The sequence below is a fragment of the Lingula anatina genome, chromosome 1 (assembly GCF_051362555.1).
Source record: "Lingula anatina isolate TDL-2025a chromosome 1, LinAna3.0, whole genome shotgun sequence".
NCBI lineage: Eukaryota > Metazoa > Brachiopoda > Lingulata > Lingulida > Lingulidae > Lingula > Lingula anatina.
In genome coordinates, this window is record NC_141767.1 from 16,747,593 (window position 1) to 16,755,404 (window position 7,812).

Here is a 7,812-nt window from a genome sequence, read left to right on the forward strand (position 1 = left end):
CGTCTCTTTCACACAGGCATCCCCCTCCCTCTTAGCCCCCACTTCTTTCAGGCGTCAAGGGAAACCTCACCTCACCCAACCAGCCCCACCCGAACTTCCCCACCGTTTATTTTTTTATTTTTGAATTTGCTACCTCCACCCCTTTCATTCAAGTTAAACTTTGCACCTTACGCATTTCACTATGCATACTGATGGCATATCAGCAGTATGCGTAGTGAAATGCACCCCATACGCGAACGACTCTGATGTAGGAAAAGGAACAGGCAATTTCATAATCAGACGACTAAAAATAATTCTATTACACTCATTCCAATGCTGCAAATTACAATCAAATGTTGCAGGAGATCCTGTGCAGATTGCGATAGTTGTGACAAATGGCAACAGAAATAAAGTACTTTTTCAGGGGCGTTTACTGTTTTCTGGATTCGCCCGTTTTGTATTCTTACAGGAATATTCAGTAGACGAAAGTTAAATAACTCGTGTCTAATTTATGTTCTAGTTTGTATCTTAATACAGAGTGACATGTCATCAGATTCTGAACATTGCTCAGAACCATTATAAATTCGACAGCCCCATGAAATATTCAACCACCAGGATCATCTGAATTTTTCAAAGCGGTTAATATAATTATACGTGGCAACAAGGCGTATATTTGCATGAACTATATATAATAATATGACTAAAAATAAGTGATTATTTTAAAGCCTTATGTAAACCAAACCTATATTTGTTCATGTCTGCTTAGTAGGTCGGTTGTAGGCAAGAAGAACAGAGGTTTTAATTTCTGTCATTTTTCTGGCAATCTGTTCGTTGGTTCCCCTATCGAAACGACGCGATTTGCGTCATTAAGACGCGGGATGAGCCAGCTGTCACCTGCCACGCGTTTTGTGTTGTAGTGAGGTGGAAACTCTCGGATGGGGAGTCACTTACAGATCACCAGACGGTCAGAACACTACAACTGGACGAAGAGGAGCTGGTTTCAGTGATATATTGCCAGGAAAAGACGGTGAAGCTTTGTTGTAGTTTTGTTGTTTCATCTTAGGTGAAACAGAGGATCAGTTGGTGCTCATGTTATGTAGACAGTGCTTCTAAAGCAGGTAAAGATATCGACATTTACAGATATTTGATAACTACGAACGTGTGTACATAATTACTACGATCCATTAAACACAATATGAAACATTTAATTTCTTGTAGAATTAGTAAATATTTTGAGCGTTAAGATCTAATTACATTTAAATCGTTAAAACATATTATATCATTCCATATCCACATTTATAGTTTCAATTGTTTATGTAAGTTATAGCATCTCTTTCTGAAGACCCTATTTGTCTGAAGACAAAAATAAGAATAGATTAAGAAAAATTCAATTTCATAGTACGAATGAAAACGATGAACGTTTTGGATATGGCCGCAAATTTTTGATGTTATGTAAATATGCGAAAAAAAATCCTTTAAAGTAGAATTATATAAATTCTAATCATTCATTCATGGCAATCCGTTTCGGAATCTTTGAATTTTGTTATACTAACCATTCATGTTTACAGGATTCTTACGATTGTTTGTAATTCATACTTAAACTGAACTCGGCATTGTGTATCATTTCTTTCTTATGCATAATTTCATTCTGTGTCCTGGAGTGTGAAAGTATGTACTTTGTGCAGGTGGCATTGACCAAAGGTCTTCAGTTTTGACTTCCACGCATAATGAGTGTTATAAAAACATTGAATTACAATTGGAAAGTTATGATTGGTTCTCTATTAACTGAATTGATAAAGTAGCGTCAAAAATGTAAGAAATTCTATAATGTTATTACAAGGCGGGTCTATATTGAACAGTCCATACAAATGTGTTTAATCTAAAAATATTTCATATTTTCTCTTTGGTATGCAGAGCATAGCGAAATTATATGGGGGGACGTGCTTTCTTTTCCCCTTCAATATGTCTGTATCAAATTAAGCGAGCTTGTATAAAATTTAACCAATTGATCGTAAAATTATAATCGATTGCGCTTCAAATCCGTTGACATAATGTGAAAGGGTAAAACATACAAGTAAGAGACGAGACCCTAGAACAACAGTGAGGGGTCAGAGGCAATAGACGCTGGGTGGCACGCTAGTTCACCTGACAGGTGATTATGCTCCTACAACTAGCTTTAAGGGTTGGTTGGAGCTTCAAACCGTGGGTGAAATCACATGAGACCTGGCACTGGGAGAATCCCGCCATTTTTTAGATCTCAGGTAGGAGACATTCTCTGCAAAACGCCATTTCTACGTTCAGTCAAGAAAGGTGCATAGGTTGTTGTTCAGAATATACTCAGTATTCTTTAAAATGATGTATGAAATGTAAGTAAAGCTTTTATTGTATTCGACAAAAAACTATATGCTGAATACGTATTTGCAGAGTCGCCAGTTTTATGAAATGGTTGCTGTTAACGAAGCTCTTCAAATATTCAGATGGTGATAGCGAGATAAGGATTCACTTGACCTCTTGTTATCTTTCATTTCCATTAGATTTAGATGTACAACGGACAGCACTGTGTACTGTTGTGAAACATCGTTAAAGCTGTAAACTTTAAAAATCATGTAAATGCTTAACACACCATTGACGTGTGTATAATTTAGATGTGTAATATGGCTTGATTTGAATATTTTATGTGTTTGAACGGATTTGTATGAGGTTAAGCATAAGGGTTTTAATTTATTCAAAGAATTTCGAAGGATACTGAGCAGCGCTTTCGACAAACAAAGCAGCAGCACCAGACTCTAGGGAAACCAACCATGAGGAGAACAAGAAGTTGTAGATTCTTGATGAGAAGAACCAGGCTTCTGGCAAAAAGAAAACTACTGAATCGTCAAAACTGGATCGAAAAATCACGGGATGTTAGATAACGAAGAATCAACTGTAAACGGACGGTTCTTGTTCTTCTCACATAGATCAGAGATTTATGGAGGCGAATCCCGAGCATCGTTGCGATTTAAGGGCAGACCAAAATATGGAACCACGCCGATCTAACACCTATTGCTCCTGAATGAAGATCTCCGCCAATCTTGGTGTTGACGGTCGGTGGGATTTTCGTTCGGTCGCGATACGGTGGAAGAAACAACGTGCACAAAAGAGTGGCGTGGGAAACGGGCGTAATGAAGAGGAAACTTGGTATGAATGGAGGGAGACTTGTAAGTCAAATCAGTAATTCAAATAATGTGATTATTGTCTGGCATCAGCAATGTGTGTGATATATGCCAAATCTTCGTGAATAAATGAAAACTTAAGTGCAGCTCATTAAGGGGCACCATTTTCTCATTGAAGCGCGTTTTCTAAATGATATGTTCAGATGCCCAAAATTTATTTTCTTTTTTTAACTCTGACAGAGTGTCGTGAGAAACAGCCCAACTTGTTCTGAGGCTGAATTTTGAAAAACTAGCCAAAAATCATGTAAGCCAACTATATTTATATATCATTCCCAGCATACAAGTTCTTGATTTTGGTACCTAATCATTCTCTGAAAACACTTGCACTTACATACACCCAGCCCTTCTTAATGGGGTCACTGCGCGATTGGCGATTGGTAATGCGGTAACCTTCTGGCGATGTATTGTCCCTTAACTTCCAGTAAGTTACTGTGGGTATACAAGCGATGATGTAATTCCAATTCAGTAACAATTCTGTAATTCAGTAACAACGAATCAAATTGACGTCATCTTGGCCCAAAAAAATTCCGAAAATAAACAGTCCTCTCCAACGCCATATAGTCCAATTCTAACTCAACACCCACGCTGAAGACCTCATAGTGCATTAGGTCACTGTAAAGTTAGGTAAATCAGAAAGGCCGCCTGAGAGATTTATTTATCTATTAGCGCTACAAAAAGGGGCATAGAATGTCATTTAATTAAAAAGTAGTGCAAATCACTGCACGATAATTATAATTCATCCTTTGACAGGCAGTAGTAGAAAAAGTAGTATATAATAAATGAATTTAGAAAAAAATGGGGAATTTTCAAAAAAAATTAATGCTCAATTTGGAATTAACATATATCTAATTTTCATCAATATTGAAGAAAAAGTTACATAAAACGTTTATCATCAAGCCATTTAAATCAGTTATTATGCAGACCGCTTCAATATATATATATATATATATATATATATATATATATATATATATATATATATATATATACAAGGTTTTCGATCTAAAGATCTACATAATCTACATCACACAATGGCAAACACGCAGATAAGGGAAATTGTGGTAGTGTGAATAAAGTATTGCGGTAGGTGTGCTTAGCACAATCAATTCACAACCAATTGCGTTGAACAGCCGTTGGTCTATTATTGTGTTGGTTTGTAACGTGCTATGTTGCGATTTTTGTGAAAACTCAATATTTCTCCATTCCCCAGATTATAGTTTAATGAAGGTTGTAGTATAATGACACCACCCCGTCCCAACCCATCTTACGCATACAATTATTAGTATGAAATATTAGACACAGATTGAACATCTATATTTGAAATTTTTAATGGACCTTTTTGCGGTTGAGTTCATTATATACAATTCTTATTAAACATGATCTGAATGGCACCGGATGCTTTTAGACGTACAATATATATATCAAATCTCATATTTAGCTCGGATAATTTTTGTTTCTGCTCCTAAATGTACACACACATTATAAATAAATAATAAAAAATATCAAAACACATTCTCTGGCAGTTATACCAAGGACGTATATTGAATATTGGTTATACGTATGCAATCGTTTTGCGCAAAAATAAATCACACAATTTTGATTGTTTGATTTTTCCACAGTAACATCGCACTGTGAATGCAATGAGGCCAAGAGCACCGCAGAATTAAATATATCTTTTAACTTGCAAAGTCTCTTACTTATACAGATTGTCTTAAAACTTAACTGTCACTGTCTTTTCACACAGTAACCGCGACTGTGATCTTTGTGAAATATAACGGATAGGTCAAGGTTTTGTGGTAGATAAATGCCAGATTTTATCAGGATGATTTATCATTATAAATCCCTACAGACAAAACCTAAGAATAACTTTCAAACCTAATAGGGCCCTTTTAGCTCTAAGTTTAGTCTGTCTTTATCTTACGTGAATCGGTAGTCCAATGAATAAAAATGTTGCGCCTGTTTTATGACAAAGAAGACCTTGCTTATGTATCATAAGGGCACTTACTTCATTTAGTGATGATGTACTACATAGATTAATCTTAAACCTAAATAGACCATTTTTTGGTCTAGAAGTTAAGACCAATTTTCCCCAGGTCTTAGGTAAAACCGGTCTCTGAAAGTGCATAATGATAGACAAAATCAATATATTTATAACCAAATGAAGCAATATTGAACAAAGCAATGATACATGTATATATACTGCTATCCATCAAAACGATGGCAGGTGTCATAAAAATGTTTGCGATGGTTTTGTATGACGACAAAAATTGTCAGACAAAGATATTGCACAGGGTGAATCTCATTTGCCCGAAATATCAGGTACTCAGGCTACCGTCGGACGTCAAACTGCTGCCAACGATATTTATTCGGCTTTTAAAATGTTTCGTAGCAGCGGGTGTTAATTTGATAATTAATGAAAAATGGCGCACTGGGTGTCAGTTTTAAAGGTTTATGTGAATTAAAATTAAAATGTGTATGTATATACATATGCATATTTATAAATGATACAGTAATTTAATAGTAACACATGTCATAATAGAAATAGCCGGAGAAATGACTGAGGGCGTTTAAATTGAATTTCAGTTGGACAAAAAAGAGACATACACCATCGATTTGTAAAAGCAGCAGAAATGTTTATCACACTAAAAAGAATATTGTCAGAGCCAGGCCTTCCCAACTACCAGACTTGGCACCTACGGGTCCAGAATAAACCGGTATATCTGACCACACTACCCGTTTTCAAGGTGTGTGTCAGATCGCATAAAAGAGTATCATACCCTATCACAAATTCTGTAAGCCTACCTGTCATCCGGGTATCGCGCCTCGTTTTCGTCAAGTAGGAGTCGCATGAATACAACAGACGACTCCCTCAATCAGGGGGTGGAAACGCGCTACTTATATGATTAAGACGAGCCTAGCCGTCAGTACCGGTTATTGTTTTGTGACCTTGAGGAGCAATTAGGTTTGGTCGTTACGGCACGCATCAACAGTAGTTGAACTACCACACCTGGGTCTTTTGTTTTTGACAACTGTTCACTCGTCATCGAGGCGCTTGTTCAAGACTACAGGCTGATATCTACTAGTACTACCAGTGGCTTCATTAGTAACGTTCCCACAATACTTAAGTTTTCTGTCCGTGCGTACAAACCCTGAAAAAGGACAGCCTCGCTGACGAGAACAATGGACGTTTCTCACCCCTCTCTAGGATTACCCCTGCCCTCAATCTCGTCCATCCCGGTAGTCACAAAAACATTTAACCCCCGACAGAATATGCTTCTGCTATCAAAATTAGGTATACTTTTCTAAATTAATATATAAGTTTGCAAGTTCTTATTTACAAAACATCAATGGCTATGTCCGAACCTAAATTTTATGTTAAAAATTGCGGTACTGTCAGATTTGAGCATAAACAGAGAAAATTGCAGCAGCGCATGAATCTAGATGAGATGCACTACTTTCCAACCCCGCTTAGGATCATTGCTATCACATCGCGCACCAGGCAAAATCGGTGTGGTGGCTGATACTCTGTAATGCGATCTGACACACACCTTGAAAACGGGTAGTGTGGTCTGATAAACCGGTTTATACTGGACCCGTAGGTGCCGAGTCTGGTAGTTGGGAAGGCCTGAGAGCCCGCTTAAGTTTTTTTACTGCAATTATAAATACACAAAAAGGATGGCCTGTTAACTTGCAAAATCCTGAGAAATGGCCACGGAGTGTGAGACTAGACTATAGTGGCAGTGGCAGACCGTGTAAGATTTATACCAAGTCCACGTATTTGTTCTTCATTTAAATAGACTGAGGCACGAGATTAGAGAAAAAACATAAAGAAAACAAGTTGCAACTAAGCTTGGACCAACTTGAAGTGAGAACCCATCAAACACTTTTTAACTTTTTTATTGGTGGTTGGATTTGGAAGAATGGAATGAGAGGTCAAAGAAAAGGATTCCTCCGAAGCTAAGGGGAAAGCCCCCCAGGATCCGCCGTCACAATGAAACATGTTGCTTACCCGTGTCACGTCATGCACCTGCTAAACAACAGGCGAATCTGCTCACCAATATGTCTCCTGCGCAGTTGAAAATACGTTTTTGGAGAAACACATGTGCTTAACCGCACCAGCTTTTGACTTATAATAAACGAAGTTGGAGGGGAGAACTATCAGAGTGTTGACTGCCTCCCCCCCCCCCCCCAGAAAAAAAATAAATAAAAATAAAAAACAATACAGCCCACGCTAATGCTAAAAAGAGGAGAAAAAAAGCGTATTTCATCTTGGACAAATAAAGCGTTTCCTATGGTACATGTACTCAAGGAGTTATAACTCCTTGATGTACTAAACTCTGCAAAATGCTTTGGTAGCATTTTTTCTTTTTAGTTACAGCAAGGTTGGAGGCGCTCCTCCTTTCACCTGCATCCAACAGTGCTAATACAAAGACTGCAATTGTCCAATTTATGCATGGTTGTTATAATAATAATAATATGTGTCCGTTAATCACACGTGGGTCAGCCTGACACCGGGAGGCAACAAAAGGTTGACTCAGAAGCCTAACAATGCTCTGTCTCGTACATAACACCGTATGTCTACCATTATGTAACCGTGTGAATGCATCCCTTCTGTGTTATT